Consider the following 15957-nt stretch of genomic DNA (forward strand, 5'->3'; position numbering starts at 1 on the left):
ATTTATATGTCTAGATTTATTAGTGAGTTTATTTTCAATAGAAAAAAAAAGCAGAAGCACTATATGAAGCCCGTAAAATGAGATAATTGATTTCCAGTGAATAGAGGTCAGAACCATCAGACATTGAAACAAAGGAGAATTTAACGAATTAATTGTATTATTCGGCTAACCTAAAAATTCTGGAAATTTTTTGATAAGAAGACATATGAGTCTAGTTTTAGGGAAAATTTACAGATCTAAAGTTTGAGTTTTGTAACTCGAGTTATAATTAAATTAGTGTCTGCCACGCAAGTGGACAGTTTTATTGTGAATAGTGAAATAAATTATTTTGATTTATTTCAGTATTCGAAATATTTTTAATGTTTCAAACTATTTTCGTTGCATGTTTTAGGGTCTCAAGGGCCTTTTTAGGGACATATTGATTGAACGTGAGTGAATTAATTTTAAAAGCAAATTTTTATGCTCTGAACTAGTAAGTTAGTTAGGTAACGCCTCATGCTCAACTCCAGCAACAATCTCGGGTAAGGGATGTTACATTCTGTTTTCTTGAAAATAGAATATATATAGTTTGAAAATATGATCACATACTTATCTTTCTAGAATGGCTAAGAAACATAAAATATTTTCTCGTACTTAACACATTTATCAGAATTTATTCTCGTTGGATATGTGGATCTCCTTATAACGCCTCAGGATAACTCAGAGAGTCCTTATAACATGTCAAATAAGTGTAGAGTGAGGCAATACACTCTCTTATACATCAACCTGTGCCAGTGAATAGAGCATAGCTCGACATTCCCTTATCTCTTCATATATCTTACGGCCTCAATACCTAGTATCACAGAAACACAGAGGTGAGTACTCACAATCCTTTGGTATACCACTATATCCAACATGGCACACAAAAGAGCATGTACAAGGACATATCATAAAGAGATGGCATTGGAAGCTTGCTTGAAAACACTTATAAAAAGCTTCCACAAAAGCTCGTAAAAACACAGTTTATAAAACCTTTCTATAAATCATACTACAAATCATCGGCTCACTTAAGAGCTTGCATATTTATGAAACACAACTTAAGAACAAGTTTTCAAAGCAGAGTCTTAGGACTTGAAAATAAGGTTTTGTCGAAAACTTATTTTTTAGTTTAAAAACCATCACAATTTGCATACAAAATATGAACCTTAAACATGTATACTAAAAAAATGATAGTAAACATACATATTACAATCCAGATCACTCATCGAAAAAATGACAAACTAAACAAGCTTGGCTTTGTTTTTATCCTTGTTGGTGGATGATCCTATTGGTTCGCAATATAAACAAACACATATATTACTTAAACAAACCATACTTACAAAATTCATACTTACAAGCAAACCTAGCTTTCGGGGCGATCACCTAATAGGACAGAGACTTACCTTGGTTTCTACGAACTTGATTCAGAATAGAAACTTAACAATAGAATATTCAATGAGAGAATTTTCATGAATTAAATGTCATATTTATATACCTAAATGTCTTGGCGATCACCTAGTTCGTAACTTAGCTGTCGGACATAGTTCACCAAATAGAATAGCGAACTCCAGTTCGCAACTTACCTTGAGAACCTTAGCTCGCCAGCCAGACTGGCAAATCCTTCTACAATGAATTTGGTGAACCCCTTCCTACGTCTTTTGGCCTATATTACTACTAGTGAGCTTCTTGCTGATACTCTTTTTGCAAACCCCCAGTTTGCTAAAGCACTAGCGAATCCTTACTTGTGAGGGTAAAGCTTCCAGGCCCAATCATGGGATGTTACAAGAATAAGCCCGTTGAAAACTGAACAAAAAATAGTTCACCAAGAATACCGAAGAATGAATTAAAATTTAGAAGTTGTAAGAGAAATAAAGAGACCACTACAACTCTGGTAAAATCTATGATAGATCAAGAGGAGATAGGGAGTTGATATCTCTACTCAAAACTTATTTCTTAACGTTTGTTTCCCAGGTTAGTTATATTTTTTTGTTTAGCAAATTTGTATTAAGTTCATCAGAACTTATAGAATTTACTGCTTAATCGTAGGACAAAGCGAGTAACAAGTTTGAGTGGAGGGACTAAGCCAGCCATCGTCCGATCAGTGTAGCGTAGTAGAAGTTGTATGTGTATATAGATTGGTACTTGTAGAGGCCTCGTGTTGGGGGTTAAGGCAACATAATAGATGCAGGATCATATGTAAACGGTGAAACTATAGATAGAAATCAAGACCATAGGAAAACATTATGAAATTTCTTTAGTGTTTGATGTCGATGGTATTTAGGCCAACATGTTAAAGCGAATCTTATATGTAATTGAATTTATTATGGGTGTATAGTGAAATCAAACAGGTTTTTTTTGCATTAGGTACCCAAACCCAACGATCGAGCCGAGTATAGGGAGTTATAAAAGTTCCCTCTTGTATAAACATCATAACTATTTTAATGGATTTGAATGAATAACGGTGCTTATGTATGATTACCTCTATGCTTTTCCATCTTATAATTTTATGAACTTTCTTAATTTACTTTAGAAGTTGTGAATTCTCTAGATATCATACTTATGTTGCATGTTAGAAGAATCATCTATATTGTATATACCTCTTGATTGATCACTATCATTATTATTGCTCAAGTACCGTCTTTGTGCATGTTTATTGTGTTTTGTGTGCTTGCTTAAGGACAAGCAAACACTTAATTGTGGAGAAATTTCATATCCCATAATTTGATACGGCAAATTAAATCCTTTTTTACACTTGAAAAGCTTGTATTTAAGCATTTTATGGTCTTATTTTATGATTTTCAACATTTTCTAGATTTCTATCTTAGTAGTTAGTTTTATGTATTTTAGTGTGTTTTATGACAAAAATGGAAAAATCTTGCCTTTTGGGGTCTAATGATTAATTCTAGCTTGTGTAGGAGGTGATTAAGGTTAAAAAGTGAAGAAGCCTAGATGTTGTTCTTGAGGTTGCGACACAAAACCTTGGGAGTAGCGACAACGAAGCTGTCCATCACCTTGGGAGTTGAATTTCAAGAACTAACACACTGTAGATGAACCAATGATAGAGTCGCGATGCTGAGAGTTAGAGTCGCTACATCAAGCGTTAAGGTCACAACATTGTGTTGTTGAAGTTGTAACATTGAGGGCAGTCACTACTACTGAAAAGGAGCAAGATTCGTGACATCAAGACCAGAGTCGCAACACCATGGGCCAGGAAGATATGGCAAGATATTGTTGGAAAGGTCATCACACCAATGTCTAAGTGTTACAAAATCGAGGCTCAACGGGCTAAAATCTGCAATGGCTTTCTTTAGTCAAAACATGCTATTTTAGTTGTTAAGAAAAAGGGAAATCTTGTGTGCTTGCTTGAGGAGAAGGAATTTGATCTGCCATAATTTGATATGGTAAATTAAGTCCTTTTTGACACTTGAAAAGCTTGTATTTAAGCATTTTATGGTCTTATTTTATTATTTTCAACATTTGTTAGATTTCTATCTTAGAAGTTAGTTTTGTGTATTTTTAGTATGTTTTATGAAAAAAAAATGGAAAATTATTGCTTTTTGAGGTCTAATGGTTAATTCTAGCTTGTGTCGGAGGTGACTAAGGTAAAAAAGTGAAGAAACCTAGATGCTGTTCTCGAGGTCGCGACACCAAACCTTGGGAGTAGCGGCAACGAAGTTGTTTATCACATTGGGAGTTGAATTACAAGAACTAATACACTGTAGGTCAATTAGTGACAAAGTCGCGATGCTGAGAGATAGAGTGGAGACATCAAGTGTTAATGTCACAACATTGTGTTGTTGAAGTCGTGACATCGAAGGTGGTCACCACTACTAAAGAATCCTAGCTATTCAAGGAGCTAGAGTCGTGACATCAAGACTAGAGTTGCAACACCAATGCGCTAGGAAGATATGACAAGATGTTGTTGGAAAGGTTATGACACCAACATTTGAGTGTTGCGAAATCGAGGCTCGACGGGCTAAAATCTGCAATGGCTTTCTTCAGTCAAAACAAGCTATTTTAGTTGTTAAGAAAAAGGGTAATCTTGGGTCAACTTTATAAGTACTATTAATAACAATTTATAAGATTTTTTTAGGGTTGCTCTTAGTTTTATATTATTAGGTTAACTTTAACTTTTGCCTGCTGCAACTTTTTTCCTTTATTTTTTCCTACAACTTTGTTCTTACCTAACTCAATGGTAGAAGGATCCTTATTGTAACTTTAAGTTGTTACTTTCAATTTCAATAGATTTCTGAGTTTTTAATCAAAATTTTTAATCTAATAATCAAAACAAAGGGATCTCGTGTTTACACTCCATCGTAATCTTCAAAATCAAAGACTTCATCGAATAACCTCTTAGTATTTCTAAACCCTTTAATTTTCATATTGTTTAATTGTTTAAATGAACATGAGAATGATTGAGTATTAATCGATTAAGATGAGAATGAACTAATTTCCTTGGGTAGTTGACTAATTGAATTGTTGAATAATTATCTTAAGGATTAGGGACTAAATGGAATAATCTGGACTAAATTGAATAGAAATCGAAACTTATTGACAACTCTAGATGAAAATATAGATAAGTGAAATCGAAAGGAGACCTTATCTGGTAAAAATTCAATTGTACCCATTTAGTTTAAGTTAGATCAAAAGATTAATTGGACTAAATTGAAAATTGAGTAAATTATGGATTGAGATGTATTAATTAATCTGATTATAAAGTTATTCTATTAAATTCCCTAATCCAAAAGTTAATTGTCAACACGAAAATAAACCAACTATTAGTTTTGTCTTTGATTATTTCTTTTATAAATTTTTAAAGTTTTACAATTAAGTCCTTAGGTATAATTTTAGCATAAAACCTTCAATTCATTATTTTTTGTACTATAAGTTATTAGATAATAGCTATTTACAATTTCTAATTTGTATGTTTGTTACTTTCAATTCAATCTCATTTCCTGTCTTTTGTGGATTCGATCCTTGGAATACTCTACAAGGTGTTGTATTGTATACTTTATAAATATTACAACTTGATCTATTACACTTAAAGTACACCACACATTTAGTCTTTGTTTGCAATTTTCTCTGTTTAGTGCATGTACATCGAGGCACGATCAATTATGGTAACATATATTTGTTAGGGCCTTTGTTAATCGTTTGAGCTTGCCTACTGGCTGATTAAATCATTTTTTTACCTTTGTAATCAACCTATGTGTCCTCATTGAATGGACGACTGTTTCCACCTGTTTTTTATGGTTTAATCTTTTAAAAAAAATCTAACAATGGTCTCACTTTTGCAATAATGTGTAGACAAGTTAATTTGAGTTGAGCTAGTTATTTAAATTAGTACTTATAATGATCTATAATTGATATAGTAGTACATTGTAAAAGATGAGAAAATCATTTAAGAAATTAAAAGGAATCTCTTTCATTGTTTAAATTAGCAAAGACAAAGCTAATGTGCATGCTTATATATGAGAGGTTCCTAATAAAAGGAGGAGCATTAACGTAGTAAACAAATATTATATTTTCCGGTCTTGTCTTAGATAATGGAAAACAGATGAGGAAAAGGAAGTACTTCAACATGTGGTTTTCTAAGCATGTGTTACTGTATATATTAATATTATTTTTCTTATCAATTATTTAATCTTGTCTTGACATAGAAGCAACTAATTAATAGCTACCTATTTTACCCATCATAAAACATCCAAATATTAATCAGGATGAGGGAGAAGAAGCATAATTAGAAGGACAAAAAACACTTTTCTTTGCAAAATCCGTTCTTCTTTTGGAAGTTACCAAACGTCAAAATTTACCGAGTCTTTATACGATGTAAAATTCATTTAATTTTTTTTATTAAAAACTGTTTTGTATTAATCTTTGTAGATTAAAGTTTTATTCAAATTGTGGTACCATTAAATTTTTTTTGTTAATTAGCTAATAATTTAAATAAAATATATCATATCTAATTAATTTATTTATGACCTACCTTAACTCATAAAAATTCAGTCATCCTTAAAAATTTTCATATATCTTTGAACTATTGTGTCAATCACATGATAGTTCAAAGATACATTTTTTTTTGGAATAGTTGAGATTTTTATAGGTTAAGTCTAAATTATCAGCAACTTAATAGCAAATTCCATTAGTGTCAATTTGGGCCCATAATATATTGATTCGAAGAGAATTGAAAGATATAATCAAAGTTATTTCATGATTGAAGCCCAAAAAACGTTAGAAATGTGTCTAAAAATAGTCTGAAAATTTGACATGAAAATTGTCAAGATATTTAAACATTTCTGCTTTATTTAATTAAGACTAATTTTTTATTTTCTTGATTATATAATTTTTCCCTATAAATAGACATTATTAAGTTAGTACCTTGATGTAGCTACATATAACCACTCTTAGTATTAATTTGCTTTTGTGTTTGGTTTATTTTATGGATTGTTAAACTATTTTCCTAGTCCTAGGGATTTCAAATTTTTTATTCTTCTAAGTTAGTGAGATCTAATTCATTTTAATCTTTTCTTTATTTTTTGGTATTTATATATCTTCTGCTTTGACCACAAATTAACTCGCATTACTATTTTTAACTCTAAAATTAATAAAATCAATCTATTTTTTTATGAAATTGTAAGACCCTAAACTTAGACTCATTTAGACCATAAATCTTAATATAACTCTTTCCCTAGAATTTATTCAAAAAAAAAACTCTTTCCCTAAAATTATATATCTTAAAATTCTAAATCCTAACCCACTATACCATAAATCATAAATCTTATTCAAAAAAAAACCTACAAACCTTGCATTACTATTATTATTTATCAATTTTATTTAATTTTTTACATTAATTTTATTTAATTAATTAACACTAATTAGGTTAATATATTATTAAGGAGAATTGATCTATTGTTAGAAAGTATATGATATTAATTAGAAGTTTTAAAAAATATATATATATAGTAACACATTTTTATTGGATGCCTAAAAAATAATTTTTTAGGATCATCTTAATATAATTTAAACTCAAATTTCATTATACACGCATCTATATATAATATTCTCTCCAACTTAATTTAACTTTTATTAAATTATTTATAAAATAATAATTAAAATTTTGAATAAGAAAACACTATTGAAAATTCTCTAGGGTTTATTAGAAAACATCATCACCATCCAACTTTCAGTACTACAAAGGAGCAATTCTAGTTTGGAGTATTGATTTATAGCTTTGTTCTTTTTTCGTTGATATACCCATTTTTTTAATTAAAGTTTAATTAAGTTAGAGATAGATTATATATGGATGTTAAAATATTGATGTTCTTATGTGTTTAAAAATAGGTTATGTGATTTTATTTTATTAATCCCGAAAAGTAAAGCTTTAAAAACAGTATTTTAATATATTCTAATATAATTTATTCTCAATTTTTTTTATTTGTGACATAAATTTATTTTTACCTAAAAACTAAAATTTTTAAAACCATGTTACTGTAATTATTAATTTATACCCTATAACGGCCACTAGTGTCTCTGTCATTGCATCGTTTCTAATCGTACGTACAATTTGAAAAGTGAAGATTTAGTTTTAGCTTGGATTTGTTGGCAATGGTGGCTTTAAAATGTGCGAAATAGGTTGGAATAGATTCGTTGATAAGGTAGGTTTGTCCGTCTATATCACAATATAGTCCATCATGCTGCTTGGCTGTGATTTGTTTTATTCTTTTAGGGTAAACTGCCTAGTTGGTTACCCGACTTTTAGGGTGTTTTCATTTTGGTCATCAAAACTGAAATTCTTTTAATTTCGTCACTCAATTTTTAGGACGCTTTTATTTTTCACACAACCATAAAATTTCTAACACCAGTTACCTGCACACCACATCATGTTTACACTTTCATTTTTTATCATCCAACTTCTTGGTTTCTTTCATTTTGGTCACTCCAAAAAAAAAAACAATTTTTAAGTATTATGGGTATAAAAAAATGAAGGATTAAAGTGAAAAAGCAATAGAAACTAAAATAATGATTAAAGAAATTGCCAAATTATACTTGTTTAACCCCTTTTGAAAGTTCTAAATCTTTTGGAATATTTGAAATTTGAAATTTCAAAACATAAAAACCAATTAAATAAAATATTGAAAATTTTGTATACCAAGACAATTGATTTGTATCTATAATAATGAAATTAATTTAATTAATTAATTTAACCTCCTAAATTTAAAATTTTATTTTATATTTTCAAATTAAAATCAATTCAAATAACTCATCTTTAATAATTGTCTATAAAACCCAAATTTCTTTTGATTATACGATATTGAGTGTTCCAAGCTAAGCTAAAAGAAAACAAAAATCCTTAAAATTATTTTAATTAATTAATTTTATCTTCCATGCCAAACAAAACCCAAAATTTTTTCATCACTTCTTTATCCAATCGAAGAGCAAGCAATTAATTTAATTAATTGCAATTATTTTTATTTCCTTTTAGCTTAACATGGAAAATTCAAGATTATATAATCAAAAGAAATTTGAATTTTGTAGATAAGTATTAAATATTATTTATTTGAGTTGATTTCCTTAAGAATAATTTGGAAACATAAAATAAAATTTTAAATTTTAGGAGATTAATTTAATTTAATTAATTAGTTTCAATATTACAATAAGAAATTGGTTGACATTATAAAGAGATAAAATTTTTGAACAATTTATTTAATTGATTTTGATGTTTTGAAATTTAAAATTTCAATACAGAAAAAAAAAGAAATTTAGGATTTTTGACAATGTGATAAGCAAGTACAATATGATATTATCTTAATACATTATTTCAGTTTCTACCGCTTTTTTCACTTTAATCATTAATTTTTTTACCCCAATCAGTACTTAAGAAAGCGATTTTTTTTTTTGGTGACAAAAATAAAAGTGTAAACATGATGTGACATGTGCAGTCAACCACCGTTAGAGATTTAAAGATTAAGTGACTAAAATGAAAGCACTCTAAAAGTTGAATGATGAAATTGCAAAAAAATATTTTAAATGACCATATAAAAGTGCCTTAAAAATTGAGTGACTAACTAAATAATTTACCAAAATGGAAGTGACCTAATAGATAAGAACCCCATTATGTTTTTTTTTTTAATCTTATGCCATCCTTACAGAAACCATAAAACATTTAAATTAAAATATAGTTAGGTAAAATTCACTTCATCTTACTTGGAGTCATTGATTGTGATCTTCTATTTAGTAAGTTTTGGATCAAGCGTTTGTGAGAAGAGCATACATGTTATAGATTGGTATGTGTAGTATCAAATGACATCCATCCGTGACTCGACTGAAGAGAGGCATCTATTAGTTGAACAGTTGACATTCTTTCATGCTTGTTTTTGAAGGATAACATGATGAGGGCGTAGGAAAGTTTCAGGGTATGTTCATTTGGGCTCGTGTGTTGTGAATCTAAATATTCTTTCCTATATATATCCTTGTCCCTCATGGATATTGAAGAAGTCAAAACTGTAGCATCTCGTGAATTATTTAGCAACATCCAATGCAATGAACTAAAAGTCAAAAACTGCCCAAAGCATTGCAAATTGCAAAAGAATGGACCATAGATGATCCCTTTCCCATGGAGTTTAGAGACTTTAAAAGCCATGTGTTTGAAGTTGTTCATCTTTTGGAAACATGAAAAGGCCAGAGACCATTGTTACTCTCCAAAGTCTAAAGCTTCGCCATGTCCTGTCCAAAACTCCTCAAATCCTTTGATTTTGTTTGCCTACCTTTTCTATAAAAGTGCTTTAGAATATATGGTTGAAAATTATTCAGAAGTTATTGCTTTCTTGAAATAATCTCTGCAATAATTTAACGTATTAACGAGTTTTTATTATAAATATCGATTTCTATTAAAATTTTAGATTATTCAAGGTTAGCAACTTATCAAATCTATAAAGTTAAAATATTATCTAAGTTTTTGAATACATTTAATTCCTTTAGTTACTTTATATTTATTTTCAAGAATTTAATTTTTTTTAATTTCAAAATTAAGATAGAATATCTTTAAAATTTTTCTGTTAGGTGCCATATTTGAAATCGAAAGAATTCTCACCTAGTGCTATATGGCAGAAAGAATAATGACATGATGAACCAAAATTTAATAAAAATATTTAATGATATTATCAATTAAAATTACATTTAACAATCTAAAAAGTAAAAAATTAACTTAAAAATAAATCTAGACAAAGAAAAATACATACTTAACATAAAAATAAGGAGATTAAATTCCAAACATATTATAATACAAGGACTTAATATATTTTAACTAATCTATAAATATATAATTTGGAGCAGTAGTTGATACCTCATTTTGAATAACATATATTTGGGGGTGAACGTTCAATCGAAACTAGTAAAAAAATTTGAAAATCCTATTTATCAACTAAACTCAATTCAAAATATTTGTGGATCTATGAAAATTAATTCAATTGAATTTAAATAAATTTGTTTGAGTTGAATTTAAAATTTTGAAGTAAAATTGAATCATTGATTACAATCTAACTAAACTTTGAAGATTATTTTGAATTTCTTTTAAATTTTTTGGTGAAAAGCCTAGCTAAACTAAAAAAAACCTATAATACTGTACCTACTAACTTAGCCGAATGCTTTTCCTAAGGATCGTTCAAACTCTACAATTGGTTCTTTGGATTTATCCCATGCGTGAGTAGCAGGAAACTGTTTTGCCCAGCAAATTGATATCTTAATAGTCTTTGTTAAGCTCCATGCAAAAACTTGGAAGATAAGTAAGTTCCTATTCTTCCATAGACGCCATGCTACAAATCTAAATAGGGTTGCCCAGAAGTCCTAGTCCTTGGTACCCACCCATAATTCCTTATGTTTTTCCAACCCAATCTAAGATGTTGCTTAAAAAGAACTAAGACTGCCAGCTTGTAGGTACCAGGTTTAACCAAACTTCTTTAGTTGTCGGACAGTCTTTAAGGACATGCAAAATATTTTTTGTATTGTGATAACAAACTTGACAAGATGTATTTTGGCCAATCCATCTGCGCACCTTGTAACATCCCAAAAATTGGGGTTACTAGAATCGGGTTTGGGAATCGAGAGAGAGTGGTCATGTCCTAATTTTTGAGGTTATCTATGTGTTTTTAGAAATAAATGAGGTATTGGTTTGTTGGATAAGTATTAGTGAAACGTTCCTTGAAACACAAATTTAAATCCTTTATCTCTCACCTTTTTTATTATTTGCTAATTTTGCTTCAAACTCTCGTATGTGACATGCCTTGTTTTTAAAATAAATATTAAAAAATTATTTTAAAAATAAGAAAATAGTCTACTGGTTAATTGATAAATGCAAAAGTATGAAAATTAAATTGAGGTATTAAGTTCAAATCCTTTCCCATGCAAAATAATTATATTTTTTTTCAAAATCCTTTTTTTAATGTATGTGCCATCCATACTCTTGTAACCCTAGGTATAAATATTAATTTTACACAAAATAATCAACCTTTATTCTATTTTCACTCACCCTAGCCGTTCCTCCCCTCTCCTCTCCTCTCATCTCCTCCTTGATCTTCAATTTTTTTTCTTTCTTTCTTTCTCCATAGTTGTCGCCGCTTACACCTAGTTTTACCATATCTTTCTTTTTCTTTTTGTCTCTAGATTTTTTAACATTTTCTTCACCATCTTGTTGGTATTTTTCCTCATTAAAATCAGCCCAACATATGAAATCTTGAACTCCAAGATCAATCTCAAACATTGCCAAAAAAGTGTCATTGTCGTTTCTCTCAATTAGCTTATGTAAGATCTCTTCTTGCTTCAATTTATTGATTAATATTGTCGATTTAGGAGAATTTTAAATATTTTAAAGGTATTTTCCAGAATTTTAATGGATCTTTAAATCGATTTTAAATTAGCCCCAAATTTGGCTACTGCGGGTTGTGGTGCGTGTGCCTATGTGCAAGAAAGGGGGCTGTTTAATTTCTTAATTCTTGCCCATCTATTTCTAGCATTAATTTGAGTTCTTGAATCCTCTTAATCAGCCTTGAAACATGTTTTAATTAGGTCAAAACGTTCTTGATCAATTGGCCATTCGGATCTCACAATTCGGATCTCATAAGCTTACCCCCAATAGTGTTTAACTTTTCAGGTAAACATCAAAATTAGGACTGGACTCGGCATTCAGAGAATCACCTTGGACCTCGGACTATTCTTAATAAGTATTATTAAGTATTTATTGGTTTTGATTTGTAATTTTTAATTATTTCTAGTCTGTGTCTTGGTAACTTTTCTTTTGGGGATTTTTGCATGGATTACTCAAGTATAATAACAAAAAAATGCATGATATCGGGCTTAAGTAAAATTTGACATTGTTCCCTAATTTCCACTGCATTGCAAATGAATCGTTTTTGAAAAACAAATCGATAAGGCAACTAAGTTTCCAAAATGACTTGAAAAATGGTTTTTCCACTGCATTAGTTTAACATAGAGTTTTTACAAAGAAGAGTAACAAGCAAACGAATTTTTTCTTAAACATCATTAATAATAAAATGAGCCTTAAGTATAGACTATCTAATAAATGAACTCTCTTAAACTAACTCAAAGTGCAAATACGGTTTTTCTTTAAAATGAGTTTGTTTAAAGTCTTCAAAAGTAACGTAAGTTACGTTAGCCATTTCGGTGGCTAATGTAGCATTCTCAATCTAGCCATAATGTCTAGGCTGGATTAGGGAGGTTGCTAATCCAAAGAGGGTTTCCCAGGGGTTCCAATCCTTGGTAACCACCCATAATTCCTATAACACCCCTTACCCGTATTCGACATCGAAATAGGGTACGAGGCATTACTAGAACACATATGCTTGTAAACGTATTTAATCGTATTATAAAATTTCATCTAAATTAAAACTTTCAAAATTTTAACATGCTTTTGTAATTCTTCACAATTTCTCATGCTCACAATTCAAATCATATCACTAGCAATTTCCATTTAATTCACGTACAATTAAATATTAGTAAGTTCAATACTAATACGTATTTACCTTATAACTCAACGTTTATCGATTATACCATTCATTAACACATTTATGAAATTCTCTATTTTTCAATGAAAATATCACTTTAGCTTAAATAACAACATCAATTCAACTCATCATCCCCTTTTTTGCCATTTTTCACTTCAAATATGAACTTATTATTTCATTACCTTTCCACACCCGTTTCCTATGCATATCACACAAGACATAAACATATCATTCAACCATAGTCTCAAGCTAGTGCATTTAAACATAATTCTTTTTGGCACTAACCACATGATAAACCATTTCACTAGAGATTACATAATTTAAACCTCACCACCCCTCTCATGATCACAAGCATATTTCCATTTAGACACTTACCATTTCAATGCATAACTTATAAGTTTAACGTGGCATAATCCAGCCACAACTTGGCCAAAGCCTACGCATGTACATCAAATATGTTAACCAAATAAACATATAGCATAAGCATTATAAGCATGAATAAGCACAACATTTATTCATGTATCAAACTTACCAACATGTGTTAATTCATAAACCATTCAATACATTACTTCAAGCCAAGTCATATTCCAAATATACCATACACACATACTATGAAACTTTATTTTTCCACATGAGCTTAAATCATGACCAATAATGCGCAAATATAAGCATCATTTCTATTTTATCGTTTATCAATTATAATCGAGCATATTACCAATTATACACAAATCATTCATATATTTCCCAATTTTCCTCCTCCTCCTCTCCATTCCACATCCTTAATGTGTATAACACACTTAAACAACATTATCCATACTTTCACTATTTTCCTGTATGAAAATTCAAATTGTCTGTCTGAGTCAGAGTCACTAATTTATTTATATATCGAGCTACCAAGATCCAAATTAAGATCCGTTAATTTTCCCCGAAACTAGACTGACATATCTTATTACCATAAAATTTTAAGAATTTTTAGCTTAGCCAATAAATACAGTTTATTCTTTAAAATTTCCCCTATTTCACTGCTCAATAGTTCTGACTTTTCTTCACTAAAAATTAATTATTTTATAGTACAGAATTCAGATAATGTTCTCGTTTGTTTCTTTTGAAAATAGACTTATTCAGGATTCTAAACATAAAAATTTTATCCCATAATTATTTTTGTACAATTTTTAAATATTTTCCAAATTCAGAATAGGGGATTCCAAAATCATTCTATCCCTGTCTCACTAAAATTCAAATATCTCATAATATAAAACTCATTTTGTAACAGCCCGATTTTGGGCTAGTCGGAACAGTAGTTTCGGGATCACAAATTCGACAAGGAAAAATTTATTTTTCTTATATTTTTATTGTCTACGATTTCACGGAATGATTTTGTGAAAATTTCGTTCGAAAATTTCGACGTTTGGGCACTCAATTTAGTCAAAAGGACTAAATTGTAAAAAGTACAAAAGTTGAGTTCTACATGTTAGAGGTGTTCAATTGTAATGAAACTTTAAATTGGAGGTCCTTATATGGTAATTAGACCATTGGTTAAGTTGGTAAACAAAAATGGGCATGAGATAAGTGAAATAGGAAAATTTTAAGTTAGGGGCAATTTGGTAATCTAGTAATTAAAATGAATTAGAAGGGAAAAAGATGGCAAGTTGTGCTCATCTTCTTCATTTGGACGAAATCAGCAAGGGGGGAAGCCATTGTTAGGGTTTTCAAGCTTCCAAGCTCCATAGTAAGTGATTCTAAGCCCCGTTTTTAATGTTCTTTACGTTTTTGGAGTCCCGGTAACTTGATTTTGCTTATTCTAGCAATAATTTAATCTAGGGTTTATATTTGGAAAAATACCCATATGTGAAATGTGTTTATTTTGATGTTTTATGGTAGAATATGAAGCTAGAAATTATGTTCATATGTTCAAAATGCTAAGCGATTTTGAGTAAAAACGAGTAAAACGACATAATCGATAAAAATACTAAATGTTCATAAGTAAGTGTTAGAGTGAGAATTTGATGTTGCCATAGAAGGGGAAAATGTTCAGCATGTCATAATACATAAGAATAAGGGATGAAGTTTAATTTACGAGCTTTGGGGCAAAAGTGTAAATATGCAAAAGTTTAGGGGCAAAATTGTAGTTTTTGCCAAAGTTTGAGTCAAGGAATGTTTTGATAAATGTGAGTACTAAATAAGTCAAATGTGTTATTATAGATCAAGAAAGAAGTGGAAACGACATTGACCGGAGAAAAGAAAAGATTCAAGACTAAATTGCTAATTTTTTATATTGTTACATCAAAGTAAGTTATGTGTAAATAATAGTAATATACTTTTATAAATTATGAATTTTATTTGATATGTGAATCAATATTGAATGTGGATGGAAAATTGGTCATGAATTATTCAAGTGATAAAGTGCTGAAAATAAAGTGTTAAGTGTAAATTCCCAGTTGAACTTAGGAATAGAAGTGGATACAAGTGACATGTCACTAGAGATCAGTGTTACAGTGTTACAGTGAGTCCCGGGTGCTGGGTGATCTAGCATGTGTTGCAGACACCTGACAGCTTGTGTGAGCAGGCCCGTGGACATTTCCAGTGTTATTGATCAGTGGTAGCTTCGGCTACATTTCAGTGGTTGCTTCGGCTACATATCAGTGGTAGCTTCGGCTACATTTCAGTGGTAGCTTCGGTTACATATCAGTGTGGCACTTATGTGCTAATTCTCTACGTATCCGTGTATATTCCGAGTGTTCAACGGGAAATTGACTAAGTGAAAATACATGAGATCATGTAACGATTAAGTGTAATTAAATAATGAAATATATGTGTGGAATTGAATTGAATATTGACTTGAAAATGGAAAAGTGAATTTTGAATTGAATAGTGATTAAAAGTGAAAAAGTGAAATTATGAAAAACTAGAATTAACAACAAAA

The sequence above is a fragment of the Gossypium hirsutum genome, chromosome D08 (genome assembly GCF_007990345.1).
Source record: "Gossypium hirsutum isolate 1008001.06 chromosome D08, Gossypium_hirsutum_v2.1, whole genome shotgun sequence".
Classification (NCBI taxonomy): Eukaryota; Viridiplantae; Streptophyta; class Magnoliopsida; order Malvales; family Malvaceae; genus Gossypium; species Gossypium hirsutum.